Genomic DNA, 23,569 nt, shown 5'->3' on the forward strand with positions numbered 1-23,569 from the left:
AAATACAATAACATATTAGGTAATGCTTATATAATGTAATAGATAGCGCTTATATAATAAAATAGGTATTTAACGGGAAATATTATCAAGTACAATAACATATTAGGTAGCGCTTATATAATGTAATAGGTAGCGCTTATATTGACCTATTTTATAAGTAAATCGGTATATTTATACCGGTAACATTGCAAATTTACCTATTACATTATAATTATCGGTTTCGATATTTCATAAAGTGTCGAAACTTTTTATAAAAGTATCGACACTTTATGCTTGCACCTCGTTGGGCATTAATATTTCATTCTGGACAAAAATATCGACACAAACTAAAAAAGTGTCGATACATGATTTAGACATATTCTCTCATAAAACCGGTATAATTATACCGGTTTCATTGACCATTTACCTATTACATTATACTTTTGGGTTTTGATATATAATGTTTTATGAGAGAATATGTCTAAATCATGTATCGACACTTTTTTAGTTTGTGTCGATTTTTTGTCCAGAATGAAATATTAAAACCAACGAGGTGCAAACATAAAGTGTCGATACTTATGGTCTAAATCATGTATCGACACTTTTTAAGGGTACACCTTTTTTGGCATTCATTCTAGACCGTAAGTATCGACACTTTATGCTTGCACCTCGTTGGTTTTAATATTTCATTCTGGACAAAAATATCGACACAAACTAAAAAAGTGTCGATACATGATTTAGACCTATTCTCTCATAAAACCTGTATAATTATACTGGTTTCATTGAACATTATACTTATGGGTTTCGATGTTTTAGGGATCGATACTTTTTTAATAAATGTATCGACACTTTAAGGGTACACCTTTTTTGGCATTCATTCTAGACCGTAAGTATCGACACAACTTTAACAAGTGTCGATACTATATGATGACCTATTTTAGCATAAAATCGTTATATTTATATCGGTTACATTGTAAATTTACCTAATACATTATAATTATTGGTTTCGATGTTTTTGGGATCGATACTTTTAATAAGTGTCGATACTTTATGTTGACCTAATATATTATGCGTGCACCTCGTTTGGGTCGATACTTGTTACATTGTTAATTTACCTATTACATTATAATTATTGGTTTTGATGTTTTTTGGGTCGATACTTGTAGTTATTGTACATACATAAATATGTACTGCGAATTTAATGTTGTACCCACCCTTTAACTACCACTACCAATACCACATCCTATTGAAAGCAGCACGACTGAAACATGTTCAAAATGAACCTTTGCTTACATCTCCATCAACTCCTGGACCACTGAACTTGCACAACAAAATTTTTGCCATGGATAATACTGATGTAGACAATGTTAAGCCAACCGAGGAATGCCATGAAGTACATAATGTTGATGAATCTGACAGATTGGTTGGTCAGCTCTTCTGTTCACGTGATCAAGCTTGGTACTTTTACAAGGGATTCGCACGGGAACATGGGTTTAGTGCACGTAAGGGAACAACACGGCTTGACGTGGAAGGGAATGTGAAGACACAAGAATTTTGTTGTTCCAAAGAAGGGTTTCGAGTATCAAAAGTCAATATTGTTGATCGTCAACGTGCTCATATGCCAGTCACAAGAACATGATGTAAGGCTAGAGTCGTAGTTACAGCAACAAATACAAACGATCAGTGGGTTATAAGTAAGTCTGATCAGAAACATAATCATGCATTGTGCACACCTGCTATGGCACCATTTATGCGTTCTAATAGAGCTATAAGTAAGGCTGATATCGATGAGGCAACAACATTGAAAGAGGTCGGTGTTAGCACGTCACAAGTAATGAACTATTTAACCCAGTAGGCAGGGGGCTATCATAATGTTGGATTTAAACATAAAGACCTCTACAATTCACTTCAAAGAGTAAAGCAAAGGAAATCGTCGATGGGGATGTGAATGCGCTTATTGCCTACTTTGATTATAAGAAACATGATGATCCCGGGTTTTTTATGACATACTCGGTAGAAGAATCAGGGGCATTGTATAATCTTATTTGGTCGGATTCTACATCGAGATCGGATTACACATGCTTCGGTGATGTAATTGCATTCGACACAACGTACAAAGATAATTTGTATGGTCGACCAATTATGCCTATTGTTGGTGTCAATCATCACCATAACACAATTATGTTTGCCACTGCCATAATCGCTGACGAGACGTCTCAATCTTTCGAGTGGGTGCTACAGAATTTTTTAGAAGCCATGATGAATAAATCACCTATTTCAGTTGTCACCGATGGGGATAGGGCAATGCAGAGGGCTATCAAATCTGTTATCCCTTATGCTAAGCACAGATTATGTTCTTGGCATCTTTCTCGCAATGCACAAGCTAACATTGGTGACCCAAAGTTTACAGCAGCATTCTCAAAATGCATGGCTTCCTGGTGGACAACCAAGGAATTTGATATTCAATGGCGTTCGGTTGTTTCAGAATTCAACTTCCAAAAGCATCCATGGGTGATTGAGAAGGGAAATACACGACACTTATGGGCACAAGCATATCTAACCGGTCATTTCTTTGCCAATATTCGCTCAACACAAAGGTGCGAGTCTATGAATGCTTCACTAGCTATTGCACTGAAACACAAGAAGACATACTTAGATGTTGTTCGTGCAATTGAAGATGGAATTAGTAGAATGCGTATGAACGAGTTGAAAGCGGATTACTTAAGTTCCCATACGAAGCCCTTCCAGATCACAAAACTGGTCGACCTTGAAAGCCATGCCGCTGCGATTTTTACCCGCGAATCTTTTCGTGTGTTCCAAGATGAACTTATACGGGAGATATTGTAGCAGATTGAGGCATAGATTAAGTCCTTATCAGATGAATGCCAACATTATATTTTGTCAAAGTACGCATAAAAAAATAGGAAATTTGAAATTAGTTTTGATTCTCGTACGAAAACTCTAATTTGCTCCTGCAAAAAATTCGAGACCGTTGGACTTCCGTGTCGCCATCAACTTCACATTTTGAAGCACTTGGACTACACATATTTGCCCGGGACTTTGATTCAAAGTAGGTGGACTAATGATGCGAAGGCTTCTGCACCCAGTTATGTTGATTTGAATGTGTCTCCAAAAGTGATGCAAATGGCAAGGTTCGCTGCTCTACGTTCAACGTCAAGTAGGTTATGCTACATTGCATCAAAGACATACGAGTCTTTCAAAACCGCAAGAGATGAGATGAAAAAACTAATAGAAGAATTAGAAAACTCGTTTGGTTTGAATGATTCAGTCAACCAGAGCATTGTAGTAAACAACGTTCGTGACCTTCAACGAAAATTAGGCGATGTGGGTACTGCAACGGTGAGAGACATAACAAACTAACATGTCCTCAAGTCAAGCTCAGTTTGAGTACAAGCACACAGCCTACATCAACTGATTTTTTCGAAGACGGAATGGAATGGCAACGATCTCCATATATCGTAAGTATCAACATGACTCCTATTGTGTATAAGAAATATGTACATATAAATATTTTGAATGAAGGAAGAAAAACTGCGTTACTTAAAATTAGCGACACAATATTAAAAAGTGTCGATATAGGTTGTAGACCTATTCGCTCATAAAACCGGTATATTTATACCGGTTATATTACAAAATTATCTATTACATTATAATTCTGGGTTCCGATGTGTAAATGTCGACACTTTTTGATAATGTATCGACACATTTTTCTTCCATTATGGACATAAAGTACCGACACAATATTAAAAAGTATTGACATAGGTTGTAGATCTATTCGCTAATAAAACCGGTATACTTATACCGGTTATATTACAAAATTATCTAGTATATTATAATTCTGGACATAAAGTACCGACACAAAATTAAAAAGCGTCGATATAGGTTGTAGACCTATTCGCTCATAAAACCGATATATTTATACCGGTTATATTACAAAATTATCTATTACATTATAATTCTGGGTTCCGATGTGTAAATGTCGACACTTTTTGACAATGTATCGACACATTTTTCTTCCATTCTGGACATAAAGTACCGACACAATATTAAAAAGTGTCGATATAGGTTGTAGACCTATTCGCTCATAAAACCGGTATATTTATAACGGTTATATTACAAAATTATCTATTACATTATAATTATGGGTTTCGATGTGTAAATGTCGACACTTTTTGACAAGGTATCGACACATTTTTCTTCCATTCTGGACATAAAGTACCGACACAATATTAAAAAGTGTCAATATAGGTTGTAGACCTATTCGCTCATAAAACCGGTATATTTATACCGATTATATTACAAAATTATCTATTACATTATAATTATGGGTTCCGATGTTTTTTCAATCGACACTTTTTGAAAAGGTATCGACACATTTTTCTTCCATTATGGACATAAAGTACCGACACAATATTAAAAAGTGTGAAAACTTTGTTGTGGATATCATGGAAAACAATGATATAGTAAAGTGTTTCGATACATTTGCAAGCAGATGTAAAATACATTAATAACTAGTATTGATATTTCAACAATCCTCAAATGTATATGTATACAGAGAAGCAAATATGGAATAATTAATGAAAATATACACATAATATAATCACACCAAAATATACATACACAAGAATGTTCAAATAATGTACCGACAAACGAAATTAATCCGATGAAAAAGGGTTATTTCTAACGAAGTCCGGAACATTAGAGGCCTTCAACAAATTTTTCAAATACTCTCATATGTTTCCGCCTTTTTCTGAGGACATACATAAATAATTTCAATTATCAAACTAATGAGGTGCAATTTTACTAACAATAAACTAAATTCGCATAAGCATGAATAAATTTGTGACATACCTAGAGCATTGTCGTTCGAATGGGAAGCAGCGTCAAAGGTATGTGGACATATGTAATTGTATTTCTATATAAACACATAAGTTGTTAAAATAATCAATGTCTGAACACCTGTTCAACTGGAAAAACATATTGTATAAATGCAACTTACCGGATTATAAATCATTTTTTCCGCTGAATCATCGACCAAAAGTGTATTTAGCTCGTTAAAATCTGGACACGCGTTCCAAACATCATTGAGATCTTTACAGTAGGTAACAGTATCGTATGTTTTGCATTTTGCTTGATCCTGTTCACAAACAGTCGAACATAAATATGTAGGAATTATAGACAACAAAAAGTCAGCAAACTGTAATGACATTCATGTTACCCACACGAATAGAAAATGCTCAGAAAATAAAGGTAGTTTCTCAAGTACACGGTCGACGTTATGCCTGAGATTGTAATCAAGTTTGAATGTTAACATTCAAATGTATATTAACGATTTTGACTACAGTAATTCAATTGCTCCAAACATGTTCTAACCTCATCTTTGAAGACCAAAGGGCAACAACAAAATTGTCGACACAAAATTGCATAAATTCAAATAATCCTGTTCTGAGGACAACATCTACAACATGAAGAAAATGAGATTAAAGTTCTACGCTTATATGTAAAAATAATGAATACAAAAGAATAGAATTAAAACCTACAGGCAGTCTTGGGATGTAGGCAAGGAAACCATTGAGATCAAAAATTAAAAGTTTTCTTGAAGGCGGCGTTGCAGACACGATATACTTGTTTGGATCATCATCATCATCATCATCATCATCATCATCATCTTCATCGTCATCTTCATCGTCAGCTTCATCTTCATTGACCGCTTGGTTGTCCACATCTGTTAAAAGAAAATAAAATACAGTTCAGAACGTGTAAATGTTTATAAACATAAATAATGAATTACCTAACTCGTTTGATGTCGTTGACGTAATTCGTCACGCAACATGGAGACTTCATGTTGCAATGATGAAATATCGGATCGCATTCCACTCACAAGGGAATCAATATACTCCCGAAAATTGACCATGTATTCTATCACGGTCTTAATTGTGACATCCTCTGCAACTGGAGCTTCTTCTATCATCGCGTCTCCACTTGGTTGCTCTTCTTCATGGCCAACGGGGTCCATTTCATCCCTTTCTTGATCTAATCCGACCTCCTTGACACACTTCCAACCGAGTTTTTCAACAAAATCATATCCCGCTTTTTTAATAAATACCATGTCAATCTTGCGGGTTAATCGAACAGGGGCGTCATGCGAAAAATCAACTTCCTTCTTCTTCAACAGATGGATGATGAAACATCCATATGGTAGTGTAGCTGAAATTGTTGCTCCCTTTGTGACCATATATACAATTGTATTAAATATGAGTTTTGCAATGTTTGGAGCCGTTTTGGATTTGGATTTATACTTTGCTATCCACCAATAATTGTTGTCTCAAAGCGTTGAATGTTTTCCCCCACTAGGTCGGATATACCATGTGAGCATTTTGTGAAACACTCTCGACTCTACATCGAGGTGAATTGGGCTATTTCTAGCAACCCTTTTAATTGTAGACCAATCTACACCATTTTCATCTGAATCCCCTTTATTCGTTACACCTAAACCCTCCGCAATAGTTTCCGGAGATATATATATATCATTCCCCATGACATGTGTATTAATTCCAATTATATTAGGCTCGTGCTGTAAGGAAGCATTGTTGTAGAAGACTCTAACTAGGTTGGGATAATATCTTGGTTTTACACCAAGGAATTCAAGCCAACCCCAAGATGTAAATGTGGATTTAAAACTAAATGCATATTTATCATCAAACAAGAAACCCAAGTCAATGACACGTTCGAGACGAATCTTCCTTACTTTAAAACTCGTCTGCCATCTTTATTTCTCCATATCGGATTTAAAGTTCAGAGTTTTGAAGGACCTGATTTCCTCAGAAGAATCGTTTGTTTCAGAATGAGGTTGTGGTTGAGAAGAACTGGGTTGAGAAGAGCTTTGAGAAAGACCGCGCTTCTGACGCTGACGTTTTGGAGCCATTTTGGTTGGATGCTATTACAATGGAACACAAACACATTCAGGAAAAAAACTCCAATATAGAAATCAATCAAACCCATAAAATATCGATAAATTTACCTGAAGAGTTATCTTCTGCCTGCTTGCCTTTATGTTTAGGGTTTTTGGATTTAGAGTACTATATATAATGAACGGTGGAAAAACACTTGATATTTAAATTAGTATCGACAAAACATTAAACAGTGTCGATACATATTATATACCAATTCTCCCATAAAACCGGTGTATAAATGACATCGACTTCATTCCTCCTCATTTCTTCCATCTCTTCTTCTTCCTCCTCTCTCTTTTCTTTTTCATATTTTTTCAGTTCATCGTATTTTTTTTCTACATAACTCTTCATCTCTTTTATTTTACCCTTCAATTGATCTCCTTCATCCAAGTATTTATAAACCACCCCCTTCACCCCCGTAAGTTCACTCCTCAATTCCACAACCTCCTTCACCACTCCCTCAAATTTTTCACCCGTCACCATCTTAATATCACCCCTTAACACCCCAACTTCTTTCACCACTTCACCCATCAACACCTCTACTTCTTTCACCACTCCATCTATTTTTCCTTCCACTACCCCCTTATGCCTCTCAAGTGTATCTTCGACTCTCTCAAGTTTCTCTTCGACTCTATCAAGTTTCTCTTCGACTCTTGATTGTCTTTGCATGATATCAAATTGGATTTTTTTGATATCAGCCAATTCAGACATTAAAATGTCGAAGTTACTATGTTTTCCCTCACCGTCGTCCCACTCACCGTCATCCCCCAATACAACCATCTCTCCTTTATTCTCCTCTGCCTCCACTGCCTCCTCTACATCCTTGCCAATAACCTTCAAAATTAAATTACAATATTAAGACATTGATTATATTCTTAATATTATTTAATTACATTTATTACCCTTTCTTGCTTCTTCGCTCTATCCAACTTCAACTTCACCATAACTCTAACCACCTCTTCCTTCCCCCATGCACGGATGCGTGCCACTCCGGTTCTTTCATAAGCCGGCACTGCCTCACAGCCCGACCAAAAATCGAACAGTGCAACCTGCATTTATAATAAAATTTATATTTTTATATAAAAACACAAAAAAGTTCTTCAACTCATTTACCTCTAAGATTGCTATGCACCCTTTGAGGTATCTCTAGCTGCCCTTTTTAAAGGTGATTATTGATTCAATCAATCTCGAATGGATATATTCAGCCCAATTGAATTCACCCTTCAAGCCTTCATCGCAAATGAGCTTCATATGTTCCTTGTTCGTTGACGTATGACCCGTTGGACAAAGAAAGATACCGACAAGGTATAATAGAACTTTGGCCTTCAGCTCATCCCCAACGTAAGATCCACTTTTTATTTCCTCTTCAATTTCAGCATATGTCACCTTCTTCTTCAAACCATATTTGGAGGCAAGTGCTTTCCAGTCCTTACTCTTACAGACTTCTACAACACTTTTGCCTTCATTTTCTACCCCCAATACGGCTGCAGCACATGGGATCCCGAGAGGAAATGAAAAATTACCATTCTTAGCAATACATTGTCTAACATCAAATTGCGCCATCAAGGATCGACACAATTCCCTCCGAATAGGTCGATCCCTTACTCCTACCAACGATCCAAAACCTATTTCTCCCAGCACATTCAACTGACCCTTCTCCTTAAGGTGTTTAATTAATGAATTCACCCTTTTAATGCTGCATCTTGTCGACACTTCTTACATTTTTTAACAATATATAATGTTATAGTTCTTATATATTTTGTATCAACGTATTTACAAGTTTAATGAATACCTTATTTTCATGTGCTTTCCTCCGTTCTTTGTATTCTTTACTATCATTCCTTGACTGTGTGATGTAAGGTTCCTTTTCAGAATCACTCATTGAATTCCATTTGGACCTCACATCTTTTGTCACCTAATATTAAACATAAACGTTTATTAATCAATACATTAACACTAAATAGTACTCAATGTCAATTTCATTTTACATATCGAACCGCTCTGTGTGCTATCTTCCTTCATCCTTTTGCATTCGGCCATACTGTCAACATTTAAAATTTGTAATCAATTTAAAGTTTATCGATACTTTAATCCAATTACCATTTCAACAATAATAACAAAAAGACATTGATACTTACTAGAAGTACATATATCCACCCTTTGGTTGCTTTCGAGTCTCAGCCTCAATTTCAAAGTCATCTGCGCCACCAACAAATTTCCAACCCATTGACTCCATTTTTCCTTCATATATCAGTTTACGCAAATCAAATTATTTTGTTACATACACTTTATTCAATATACAAATATAGATAACTACTCTTGTGCTAAAACGGTTTTCTTCAAAAGAATTTGAATGGCCACTACAAAATGTGACGGCACATTTATACAACCTATAATATCATTTTCTACCTATAATATTTAATAAAAGTATCGACATTTATATTTTACCTTCAATATCACTTTCTACCTGCAATCGGTCCCAAATGCTTCTTTACTCCAAAACCCCAAACAACACATAAAAACCTTATTCGCGATTACTGTAATAATAAAAAACTAGGGTTTCGACAACATACTTTTCGATTCGACTGCATCAACAAACAAACAAACAAACATCGCTTTAGAAACGCCTTCTGAAATGCAGCAACAATTACGCTTCGATTTCAAAAACTCGTCCGTTCTATCGATTTTCAGAGGATATTTAGATATGGCATTTATATTTTCATCGGATATGTTATTTATATTTAATCGATACAAATACAAAAGTGTCGATACTTTTATGTCAGGTGTCGATACTTTCGAAAGGATAATTACCTATTTCTTTGAAAGTGTCGATAATTTATTACACGTACTTATGAAAGTATCGACACTTTCAATATATCCGGTATCGTTTTACCGGTTTTATCATTTTGATACCGGTTTTATCATATTTTTACATGTTATATCGTTGTGGATCGATATATATTTTTAAAGTATCGACACATTATAGGAGCTAAAACTGCTTCTCTTTTAAATTCACAAAGTGTCGATCCTTATATAAAGTATCGACACTTTCAATATATCTGGTAACGTTTTACCGGTTTTATCATATTTTTACATGGTATATCGTTTTGGATCGATACATTTTTTAAAAGTATCGACACTTTATAGGATTTAAAACTGCTTCTCTTTTAAATTCACGAAGTGTCGATCCTTATATTAAAGTACCGACACTTTAAATGTGTCCGGTAGCGCTTTACCGGTTTTATCATTTCAATACCGGTTTTGTCATAGTTTTACCTGTTATATCGTTTTGGATCGACACATTTTTAATTTGGATCGACACGAACCGACAAGTTAAGTTTGCCAGTTGCACAATTTTTTAATATTTCTTCATGACTTAGACCTACTACATTATTATTAGTCAACATTTCCGGCTAAACCGAATTTGTTAAATATCTTTTAATATATCCGGTAACGCCGTATATTAACCCGCCTTTTCTGAGACAATCCCATTTCAGAATCAAAGATAAATTATCAACAACAAAAATATCTGAAAATACCCTTGGCTGCTGTGATGAATAGAGGGAATACTTGTGGGAGCAGTCTCGGAATTTTTCAGATTCTCTTATATTTTAATTTTTTATTGATAATTACTAAAATTTTATAATAAGCTAATTCCCAACTTACTCTTATTTAAAAGTAAATTCAGTTCCAAATAGAGATATTATGCGGAACCCAATAATCTAATTTTGTTAGAATAGAAAGAAAATCCAATACACCAACAAGCACCTCGACAAACCCAGAATTGCGATTAAAACACTTACGCAAATTAAGGGAAGAAGAAGAACTTACTAATAATGTCACCAAGTTTGAAGGTTTTGGTAGCAGCCCACTGCTTGTAGTCAATATTGCCAATGGTGGTCCAACCAGCGGAGTCTCCGACCTAGTAAACAGCTGCATAGGAAAATCGAAGCAAAGCAGCCATCAGAAGCAGAAAAGCCCGGGCCATAACTCGCTTTGCAGCCGTTGTAAAATGTGGTTTACGCCCCGGAGGAAGAAGAAGAAAGGTGTTTAAATATATATTTTCAACTTTGGTCCTTGGGGCGTTCTTAAATTTATGTTACATTTGGGAGTTTGTGGTCCCCCTACTTTCTCATATTTATTGGTACTGAATACCATTTTATTTCTAATTGACTCTACAATTCATTCTAATTTGACCTTTCAATTAGACATGTCGGTTGGTTTGGATTGGGTTAATTTGCATTGGATTAATTTGGATTTTAAATATTTAAATTATTTTGAGTTTAAATTAATTTTATGTTCGGATGATTTTATATTTCAAATTAGATGAATTTGAATTTTTAAATTTTGGTAGAAGGGTTCGTGAAGCTCCTGTTCTTAAAATAAATAATGCAGCTATCGTACTATTATTTCTTGATGCAGTCCTCCGACTTAAAAAAAAGAATTTGATGTGATCCTTTGATCAATATATTTTGTCATTGATTAATATTAGTGTAAGTCATTCGTCATTAGGATGCTTTAAGTCAACCACAAGTCTTTGTAAAAATCTTCATGATTATTCTCATTCCCCTTCAACAAATCTCCATGCAAACGAAAAATGGTTATTTTTGTTTCTACTAATAGTCACAAATTCCCTTGGTAACAGATTTAAGAAAGTATCTTCATAACTAACATATTCATTGATTAATGGCAAAAAACATTAACCAAAGAGCCACAGTATATTATTATTATTTTATTTGAAAGATCACATTGAGAGAAAAAATAGTATGAATGTCACATTATTTTTTAAAGTATAAGGATCTTGCGTACCCTTTTTCCTTCAATTTTAATATGATTAAATTAAATTATAATTTAAATTAATCAAGAGGAATCATCGAGTTGCGTTTTTAATTAACTGATTAATTCTATTATCTCTAGTGACAGTTGTTAACGATAAGTGATCGATTTGTCATAAATCTATAATATTAATGAGCAATTTGTTACTTTTTAAAATTTTAATAATAAAAATAAAAATGTATTTAAACATTAATGATCATTTGTTTAATTTATCTGTAAAACAATAGGTTAAGCTAATCATAGAGACCTACTTGAATTTCTTTTTCCGATAGAAAGAGACCGACTCCCCACGTCGTGAAAGACCTAATAGGTATTTATTTTTATTAGATTTTTGGGGTTAAGGATTTGAATTTATTTATTTTTATTTTACACACATACAATATAATATAGTAGCTCTAAAATTATTCTTCTACAATACATAAACAGTTTTTCCTTAAAATGTGGGACCCACCATATATTAAAATATTTATCCCAAAAATAATTTAATTTATTAATAATAAAGATGATTTACATTAGAAGCAGAACATGATTTATTCAACCAATCTAATCAAATTGCAAGTCAATTTTTTTTACAATTAATAAGAGAGAGAGAGAGAGAGTACAAACCTTGGGTGGAAAAATAGAGTGCTCCGATCAATCATTATTCGGCTGAGGGGAAAATAAAATATAATAAGAACGATGGACAGCACAGCACTGCACAGAACGGCACAGCGCAGCACAGAAATGAATGGTCCCGCAACTTTGACTCCCCGTAAATTAAAAAAAAAATTCATCAAGTATAACAATGAAAAAATGAAAATGCAAAGTAGATCAGAAGCAAAAAATGGAGAGAATTAAATGTGCATATACATATACACCTTTCAGTTACATATATTATGTCAAAAGATCTTGTCTACTCGTCTATTCAAAATCCCAAATAAAAAAAGAGGAAAATAAAATTATATAGCAGAAAGAACCATCGTTACTGCCAAAACAATAGATGGAAAAGTTTGGTGTTGCCTCCCTTGCAGCCCTATTTCCCCTACTACATCTTTTGCCTTGCAAAAACAGTTTTTTGACAACCTATCTCCCCATCAAACCACTCTATTTAATTAGAGACTTGAGGATGATCGAGTTTATCAACACAAGTGTATACATATATGTTGGATAAATATCATAGTAAGTACAACCCACAAGAAACTCTGCGATACAAACATCTCTTCCCGCTGCCCTATCTTTTTCTTGTTCCTTGCAAGGCAATAACCAATACGAAAAGCACAGAAAGGGCATAATTCGACTCACCAGCAGGTTGTTTCTGCTCTGCTGGTTTCACCTAAACAGCTGCAGGGACGGCATGAACGTACTGCAAACCTGGAACAAGCTGATAAGGCTTTCCAGAGGACTGTGTGGTAACAAATTGAGCAGCATGGATAAGCCCCTGTGTTGTTATTATGCCACCTTCTGTATTTCCCGCAGCAGCTGCCTTTGCATAGTCGGTGGTACCAGTGTTGGCTGTAGAACACAATGACAACATGGACGTTGAAGTTGTTGATGATCCTGGAGGTTGTGCCTGTTGTTGGTCGTTATGATGTCTTTGAAGATAGCACCCACTTGCAGCTGTGATACTTGGTGCGTGTTGAGCTTGGGCCTTCATTAAGCATTTGAGAAGAATAGCTGTGCAGGATGCATTGCGTGCTTTTGGTACTGCTGTTGTTGCTGTTGCTGTAGCACCACCTGGGGCTTGGTACCCATATTTGAAGATGAGCTTAAGCGAGGGTTTCCCAGGACGGAAGGCACACTCCCACCAATAGGAGATGACATCTGACTAGATGGTGTGTTCTTGGTCTGCTGAGATGATAAACTAGATTTGTTGCCAGTAGAAGCGGAACCTGTTGTCTTGGGGCTACCACCTGCACTCCTGGAGATTGAAGTTATGGGAGAGCCAACCACCATCGGAGAAGAGGGGGATGGAGTGCTACTAGGAGGCTGTTGACCTTGTGTTGATTTAGGATTAGCTGTAAAAGAAATCTCTGTGGTTTTGTTGTGGCCGGGCTTGTTGCAGGGAAATATTTTTAAGGGTTGATGAAGTTGAAGATGAGAGATGGAGAAACTTGAGAAGTAGTTGTTCCTGCAGAATTCTTCAACTGAGAAGATTGAGTTGGACTGCTGCCGGTTTGCACCATATTTTGAGGAAACAGGTGATTTGGAAATTTTCCAGCCATAGAAGACGAAGGAAGGTGATCAGAATAAGCACTTCCGTTATTTGTTGACAGCAGTTTACTTCGAGAAGCGGCGGCAGTCCCAAGCATTTGCTGCTGCTGATTCCGCTGAAGTTGCTGCTGAGCATTAGGAGAATTTACACCACTGATCGAAGCTGGCATAACAGAACCTGAAGTTCTGCCAGGAGCAGAGCCAAGATTAATTGTGCGGGCTGAACTATCAATAACATTGCTGCCTGGAAGAGTGGAAACAGACGAATCAGACAGATCCGGTCTGGAGAAGGCAATGGACTGCCCAGCAGTAGCAGAAATATTTCCTGCCATTGCGTTCCTCCCTTCTTCCACACTAGATGCATCATTAGTTCCATGCTTCCCTTCTTCAGAAGCACGATAATTCTTCTTCTTCTGTTGTGCTGTTTGGGCAGCTACGGCAGCTGCCATGATCTGTTGATAGCTTTGCCTTGTATTCTCTGGAAGGCTTTGAAGAATTGCATGATCACGTGCAAAGGAGGAAATATCAAGTCCAGAAGCAGTAGTAGTACCATTAATGGAGGCAAATGACATGGCAAAAGATTGCGATGTAAGAGGCTCAACTCCAGGCTTCGAACTTGGCTGTCGAATATGTTGCTTCTTTTCCCCATGGTTACCACCAGAAACGGTGGAACCACCCAATGGCGCAGCAGTCATCAAAGTGAAGTTCGGAGGTTGCAAGGGCATGGCAAAATTCTGACCATAAATATTCATATTAACACCAGATACTCGGCTATCAGCAGTTGATGGGCTATCTTTGCCACCTAATTCACCCTCACGGCGCCGAGCTTGATGAGAAGCATGCTGACTTGGCCGTTGCAGAAGCTGTAGGGGATGAGGTGAGTGGTTTTTGGAAGTAGGAAAAACTTGCAAGTTTCCACTGCCACCACCCACCCCAGTTCCATGAGGCCTCTGCAAATGCTTCTGGGAGGAGGATGCACCACTGGACACACTAGGGTTCTGGTGACCTTGTTGGCTTTGCTGTAACTGTGTAGGCTGCTGCTGTTGCTGAATCTGTGACGGGTGAAGCATTTGGGAAGAATAGAAAGATCCAGGAATAAAAGGCATAGGCTGTGCATGATTTCCTCGATATCCAGGCGGTGCCCCAACATGTGCAGGAGATGGAAATGGATATGCATTATACTGCGGAATTGCCAAGTACTGGGATTCGTTGCCTGGCATATTTGCATAGTTGAAGCCAGCACCAGGAGATTTCACAGAACCAGGTCGGACAGATGCAGAAGCAGCTTGTTGCTGGCTCAATGGGAAAATAAAAGCAGGGCCATGCTGAAATAGAACACATCAAAAAGAAAAATATCAAATTGATCGTCCATATGATATAATTATCCTTAAATAAATATCACTCCAGACTCTAAGTTGTCAACCTTATTTGTGTTTACCCCATTAATACATATAAATACTCCGTCACATTGAATCTGCTACAAAATTTTTAAAATTTAGATTTATAAAATTTTAGTCTAACTAAAATGTTTCTTTTTTGACATTCAAATAAAATCTCAAGACTATCAAATTCGACAATGGAAAATGAAATTAAAATATTTGTATAATTTAACAAATTTTCAGTGTAAAGAGATTCGATCTGTTAGACAGCATGAGTGAACAGCAGTTAATAAGAATTTAAATTCTAAAAGTATTTTCTATATTATTATATACTGAAAAAACCTATACAAGTGTTACTGTCGGTGTTACACAGTGCCTCCATAAAAACAAGAAATGTTGATAAATAGTGTTTGAATGCACCAGCCGTGTGCCTGATCAAGTGGCCTCGCCCAAAAGGGTCTTAGGCAATTTTATTGTATAATGTTAAGGGCAAGTTCACAACACTATCAGATATAATTGTGGAATTTTATGCAGCATAAGACAGTTAAAAATAAATAAATAGAAAAGAGGTTTTCTCAGTCAAGAGCATACCAGAATATTACTTGGTGCTCCAGTGGGTAGAGCTGGCTGGAGAAGTATTTGCTTTCTCTGTGCACCATCCACAGTATTGGTAGCAGCTTGCGAACTTTTATCTTTACCAACATGACCAGGGAAAATTGCAAGACTCTGCCCCTTATCTTGTACAGAATTCATAGCTCTCCCAGGAATGTTCCCATTCAATTCTGAAGGGGGCACAATATTTAGATTTGCCTTTGGTCCATAAAGTGAAGCTGAGCCAGGTGCTGCTGGCCAGAAAGGATTCATCTTCATGAATTGCTGGTGATAGCGTACATTCCGAGCAATATAACAATGGGTTGCACATCTCTTTGGCCTTGGTTGATTAAAAAGCAAATGTGGAGGCTGCATGGTCCGAAAGTTAAAAGATAGATTAGGACCAATAATAATAATAATAATGACAAAGACAAGAGAACATAAAGAACATTGTGTCATGCCTGAATAGATGCTGATGATACAGCGCTCCCGTCCGTGGAAACAACTTGTAGAGGAGCCATGTATCTGCTCAGGAAGGGGGGGGAGGGGGGAAGTCATTACCCCCATTGTAACATCTAAACCACAGGTTTATATCATCTAATGCCAAATACGCACAAAAACCCAATAATAAATCAACAAGTTATACCCCATTGGAGGAAATCCACCAGGCCAGCTAGCCAATGACATCGGCAAAGATAGAGGAGCACCAGATTGTGCTGGACAAATAACAGAAATCCAATCAGAAACCAGAGAGAAGTTTTCCCATGAAAAGAAAAAGGGATTGCTTTTTACCGGATTTCTCAATATCAGGCTGTTGATGCTGCTGCTTTTGTGCATGGTGATTACACTTGTTGGCACAGACACTACCTGTGCCACTATCTCTATCAGATTTCTCCAAATCAAGCTCAAGATTAATATTCCTCTCACTATTTAGAACTGGATTATGTGACTCCGCTTCTTCAGCAATCGGTTTGGGCTTCTTATTATTATCAGCATCCACATTCACATCTTCCTTTCCGATTTTCACTCTTTTATCATCTTTCTTAACCGCAGACTTCATCTCCTGAATGTGGAAACAAACCAAAAGCCGTTAATGACAAACATCATAGTGAAAGATATGACAGCTTGGTGACTCACCAATTCCATATCTGTGGACATTGGATTAGGATCTGAAGCCCCAAAACCAATCTCATCATCCCTTTCTGGTGATGATCTAGATAGAGGAAGAGCCTAAAACCAAAAAACGGTGGGAGAAACCAAGAATTCCATAGTTAAGAATCAATAAGGAGGAGATTTTTTTAAGAAAAAAAATAAAGTTGGATCTTTTAACAACAATGGGATCCGTACCATCAGATCAATCTGGAATTTCTCTTCCCGCTGACTCTCAATCTCACGAACCATTGAATTCCTGAGACACCAAAGGTTTCCAGACTTATAACACCTCATTAAAAAATAAAGGAAATGAGCAAAGGGAGCAATGCTCACGCTTTCGTCATGGTCAAATTATAACGCTCATCATCTAATCGGAGACCAGCGGAAGAAGGATTATTATTAACAGGAGATGGTGCAGTTTCCTTCATCAGCGATTGAGACTCCTCTTTTTTACAGATACCCAGATCTCTACCCTCAGATTCTTCGGTCAAAGGCTTAGAATCCTTTACCAAACTGCACTTCACTTCCTTCATTGGTTCAGCCTGATCCAACCCTGATGAAGATGGTCCGGCTTGAGAAGAATTCACCAAATTTTCAGCCACTTGTACAATGTTCTTTTCAAAATTGGGAGAGGTAGCTTCAATTTTAGCAGGTTGATAGATTTCAACCTTAGTTGTAGTAGACGAAATGGAATTGTTCATAACAGGGAAAATAGGAGGTGGTGCTATCTGCGTAGTTTCATCCTCGTACTTCACTGGTCTTGGTTTTTTACTCTTTGGAGCTGCGTAAACATTACAAAAAAACAATACCCGAATCAAAATCTGTCACCCAAATGCTCAAAAAGGTACAAGCTTCTATTTCTTCTAATCTAAAAGTTACTAACCAATTGCAGAGATAGGAATAGCGGACGAGAGAGAATTGGAAGGTAAAATGGAAGATGGTTGAGGAATAGATGATGCGGAGTGGGAGATCGGTGAAGAAACTCTTGATTTAGAATCATTATTGTGTTTATTAACTTCGCTTGAATCATTCCCATTTATATCTTGCTTCGATGGGACTTGTGGCTGCCTCATCAAACCATATAAAACTTCGGCAATCTCTATCTCAATCTCTTCTTGAGCTGAAGATGACGATTTCGACGATGATTTGGGTGGCCTTTGCTTTGCTCCGTTAGGCTTCTACATCAAAAACCAAATCCTCGTCAATAATTTGAACGAAAAAAAAAAGGAACAAAAAATTTAACCAGAAAACTAACCATCTTCTTCCTCGCAGAAGCATTGGAAGAAGATGGAGAGGCAGAAACTGGCGACGGTGATGTTAACATCCCAGCTACACCTGTTCTCACCGGCGAAGTTGAAGCTTGACGGTGAATATGTTCTCCGCCAACTACACCAACAGCACCGGCACTTGATGCCCATTCGTGAGACCTTTTAGTTGAAGCTGTAAAAAAAGAAAAACACAAAAAATCAGTGACTATAGAATTAGAAGCTAACAGAAAGAAAGAATTTCGCCGATCTCTTGCATCTCTCTACCTGACCGAGCTTTTCTAGGCACCGACATGCCAATCATCTCATCAGCAGCCTTCCGTGTAGATGAGGTAGTTGTGGTGGTAACCATAGCAGGGCCCGCTTGCGTTGTCGTTCTAATAACTTTCACCGGTAGTTGGAAGCTCTTCCGGGGTTGATGTTGGTGTTGATTTTGATGCTGTTGATGATGAATCGACAAAGACCCGGCAACGTTGTTTCGCGGAATCATCCGAACAGAACCTCCACCAGCGGTGGTTCCCACGCCGTCTTCATCATCTTCATCGTCGTTTACACTTTCTTCAGAACTTTCATCAGCTCCATCTTCTCTGTCACTTATCAATCTATCCCCTCTTCTTCTCTTACTCGTTCTACTCAAGCGATCTCTTTCTCTTTCTCTCTCCCGTTCTCTATCCCTTTCCCGTTCTCGATTTCGATCCTTCTTTCGATCCCTTAAACGTGTCGTTTCTTGTAACTCCACCAGTCCATCATCCTCTGCACCGAACAGAAAGGGAAAAGAAACAAAAACGAATCAGAAAAATTCACTTTAAAGAAACAAAAAGGGAAAAGGAGGACCAGATCTGACTTAGAAAAACCTGGTGAGTCTCTATGAGAGTTACTTCTATGCCGCCGCCGTGAAAGGCCATGTGTTGTGGCTGCAACGGCGGCCATAGTGACTCTCCTGGCCTCTCTGGTTCTATCCATCTCTGTAAATAAATCTTCTTTGCAGATAATAATAAATCAGTTGAAATAGAAACAAGAGTAATCGAATCCCTCATCAGTGAATCGTCTAAAATCCACCATAGTCCACCGGGAAACAGAGCAACGGTGACAATCTCCGGCGAGAATCCGATTTAAATAGTTTTCAAAGATCTGGTGTTGAAACAATCTGTCACACTCAGACTTGAAAGATTTTAGATCCTCTCTCTAACTCTCTCTTTCCTCTTTTTGTGCTCTAAATGTCTTCTGGGTATTTCACCCTCAACTAAAACCACTCCAAGCCTTAATGAACGGCCAAAGATCTCTGATTGCCAAATAATACCAAAATCCTAACCCTTCATTCCTAGACAAATCCAACGATTCTCATTGTCTCTAGACCAACATGGCAAGATCCTAACTGTTGATTAATTATCTTTTCTATCTCCTTTTTTCTAAATTATTCCATATCGCAACGTGTCATATTTATTTTCCTTCCCACCTAAGCCTCCGTAGTTTCATCTCACTCCCTATCGATTTGGCAACAAATAATTAATTAATTAATAATAAATAACTATTTGGGTAAACTATTTATATAGTCACCATCTATTCTTGTTGCTCCGTTTTAGTCACTTAATTACTTTTTTTAAATCATATTGAAGGTTATATTTTGATTTTATTTTAATAACTCATCATTAAAAAAATTAACAGAAATACTGATATATCATTATAAAATAATATCAGATTATCATTAAAAAATAAAAATAAATATCATATCAATTATTATATTTATTTTTTTAATATTGAGTGATTAAAACAAAACATAAATATAACATTAAGTGTGATTTAAAAATATAAAATAGTTTGTGACTAAAATGAAACTAAAAAATAAATTAATGACTAAAAATTTAGTTTACCCTAATATATAAAGAACGTAGTTTTAAGGTTAGGGGAGGAAGCGGCTCTAGGATTTGCCGAAGCGATGTGATGACCGGCTATTACCAGTGGCAAAGACCTTGATAAAAAAGGCTACTTGAACTTGACCAATCCAAGGAATCAGGTGAGGTGACCGCCAAATATATGCTCACAACCGGTCAATATTCGTTACTTCGCATTAAACACATTGTCGGAACCGTCTTTTGGTTGGGTTCCGGAATTGGGCTTCGACTTGAGAAATGTGGATTGGAGTCGCCACCGACCATTTTAAAACGAATTTAGGTAGGTCGGACACCATCTTACCTGATCTGCGTTTTATCAGAAGTGAATCGGGTTCGGGAGTCGTTTACGGTCAAGGAAGGATTAGCACCCTTGAACCGCCCTTTCGGTACCAATTAATTTGCCGGTTGTCTTTAATTACGAAAATTAGAAAATTTAAATTTAAATTTAGAAATCCGATTCGAATTACTTACCTTTGATCGGTTGAAATTCTTCTAAAAGAAAAATCGAAAATGTTAGATAAAAAACAATAAACAAATATTAATTGAATCGAAAACAAAAATAGTAATAATAATAACAAGTCAAAAGAAAAAAAAATTAATAAGTGACAAAGAAATAAATAAACAGAAATAAGTCAAAGAGGAAAGAAAAATATGATAGATAAAAATAAAATTAAAACAGGAAAAAGAAAAAAAAGGTAAAGTTTAATAGTAACAAAAAATATGAAGGAATAATAATAATAATGACAGCGATAAAATACAGTAAGACGTAGGGGGACCAAATTAAAAAAATAGAATTAACGGGCCAAATTGACATTAAAATGGACTGCAAAAAAAATGAAAAAGTTAGGAGCCAATTCACAAAGATAAAAGAAATATAAACCGGGACCAAATTAATTGAATTGTAAATTCGGGGTCAAAATTACAAATAGTGACCAAAATGAAAACCGATCCAAAATACCAGGGACTGCGTAGAGGATTTAAAAATCCTCTATTTGCAAATCAATCCTTCGTAAAACGGCGCCGTTTTGAATCTCGTATTTAAAGCCGAAAATAGGGTTTTGTTTTTCATTTCTCTCATTTGGCCATTTTCCCTCTCTCTCTGCGCTCTCTCTCTGCGCTCTCTCTCGTCTCTCAAACTCTCTTAAATGGGAGATATCAGGCCATAGCTCCGGTGGTCTCCCCGTCGTGCCAACGCCGTGCCGGCCGCCGCTGTCGGCGGCCGTAGGAAACCCAAACCTACCAAAACAACTCCCTCAACGTCGTGCACCCGATTCTGAGCCCCAAATCTTTAAAACACACCCAAATAACCGTAGATCTACAAAAACCGTTCGGCACCTACCCTTCTCCGGCGACCTTTCCGCTTCCGGTGGCCCTTCGTGGCTTAGATCGGGGCTGTCTGCTTTTGTTTTTGTTTTTTTGCTGTTGTCTTGGTTTATTTTGCATTCTGGTTGTGTTTCGTTTGGACTTGTGTTTGGTTATGGCTCTCGGTGTACTGTGGTTCTGTATGTGGTTGACGTTTGGTGTAGATCTATGTTCTCTGTTTTGTGTTGATGTTTGGTTTTTTGTGGCCGTGATTCTGCCGTTGGTTTCTGTGTTTCTCGGGGGTTCTCCCTTCTGTTGATGATGCTATCTGTGGGTTCTATTTTGTGTGATACCGTCCTCCCCTTGTTGGCCTCACCGGGGGCTTTTATAGCCCCGGTGTTGGTCGCTTGACTCCCGAAATGAGTGCTGTGATGGTTCCACTATTCCCATGCATGCCGTTCGTGATATCGACCATCCCGGGATGGGTCAGTCCCGGGATAATCGGCCGGCCGTTTCGGCGTTTGACTGATGCGTGACTTGTTCTCCATGCGGCGCCTGAATTGTTAACTTGATATCACTTTAGGGTTTCCCAAACCCTAAACCTAGACGGGCTGGGTCAGGCCCAAACCTGACTGGACTTTTGCTGGACCAAAACGATAGACCCTGGAGAGAGAAGAAAAATAAATAAATAAATAAATAGGAAATAATAATAATAATAATAATAATAATAATAATAATAATCTATATAAAAAATTTTCAAAAACGTATAATATATAACTTTTCAAAATGTTTTTTTTTAAAACTATATATTATACGTATTTTCAGAAACGTTTTTTAAAAACATATACAACATATATAACTTCAAAAATATTTTTTTAAAAAACTATATATTATATATATTTTCAAAATGACTTTTAAAAACTATATAATATATAAATGTTTTCGAAACTATATAAAAAATGTTTTTAAAATTATACAATATATATTTTTGAAAAACCGTTTTCTGAAAACTATATATTATACTTTGTCAAAAATGTTTTGAGAAAAAAGACTATATATATATATATATATATATATATAATATATAATAAAAAGAAATCAAAATAACTCCGAGCGAAAATGAGTGTCTACACACATTAAATTTTCAAAGGTGAGTATTAAAATAAAATAAAATAAAAATATTAAATAGAATTTTAGATAATTAAAAGTTTAAACGGTAAAACAAATTAAAATTAATAAATTAAATAATAAATATTTAATTTACCCATGAAAAAACACCCTCGGGCTGAATGTAACAGGAGACTCGTGGTTGTGGATCAACGAACGGATCCGGACCGTCCGATGGATGGGTCACGGTCACGGAACTTCCGAGAATGTAGGCCCCACGTTCATCTGCCGATCATATATTTTTTCCTCGCCTTGGCCTATTTTCACGCTCGAGATATGTGGCCGCTAGTGATGACGTGTGAAATCGGCCCCCACAAATATTTTTTTAATTAAAAAAATGGGGAACCTATGCGTTCGGTCAAATTTCACCGCGCAGATGAAAAGAGGAAATAAAAGCGCCCCACGCATTTATGTCACGCGCGCTACGGGTGGTGGGATTCACACTTTCAAACAAACGTGCAAAAGAAAAGAGATAAATAATTGTAAATAAAAAAGGCAATCTGACGTGGCAATGTTCCTTTCGTTATGTGTCGGATTCTAAAGGAGGCACGTGGTTTATGTTTCCCGCTTATTAGTTGCCTCGGATCTTGTTATTGGCTGCTTTTTTGCATTCGATAAATATAATATTTGCAGATTAAAATGGGTGAAAATATAAGATAATACGACACGGATGTTTTTGCACACAATTAATAACATGGCAGTCGGAGAAATCATTTTGGCTTTCCCATCTATTTTATTATGGATTAACCCTTCCCTTGTCCCTATAACTTTTATAAACTTAAAATTTAATCCTCCTCTTTAATAATTCTGAAAAATTAATTATTTTACAAGTAGGCTTGAAA

At 36.7% G+C, this 23,569-nt stretch overlaps 1 long non-coding RNA gene and 1 pseudogene across 1 annotated transcript; one reads left to right on the forward strand and one right to left on the reverse strand.

Moving 5' to 3' along the window:
* The first annotated feature begins 1,424 nt into the window (after window positions 1–1,424).
* Window positions 1,425–12,988, forward strand: LOC120137710. The gene is made up of 4 exons (XR_005517448.1): window positions 1,425–1,437; window positions 1,632–1,633; window positions 10,993–10,999; window positions 12,904–12,988. It is a non-coding gene; the product is annotated as an uncharacterized LOC120137710 (long non-coding RNA).
* LOC120137707 lies at window positions 12,707–22,295 on the reverse strand (annotated as a pseudogene).
* Window positions 22,296–23,569: the final 1,274 nt, after the last annotated feature.

Source organism: Hibiscus syriacus, unplaced genomic scaffold (assembly GCF_006381635.1).
Source record: "Hibiscus syriacus cultivar Baekdansim isolate YM2019G1 unplaced genomic scaffold, ASM638163v2 tig00110676_pilon, whole genome shotgun sequence".
Lineage (NCBI taxonomy): Eukaryota > Viridiplantae > Streptophyta > Magnoliopsida > Malvales > Malvaceae > Hibiscus > Hibiscus syriacus.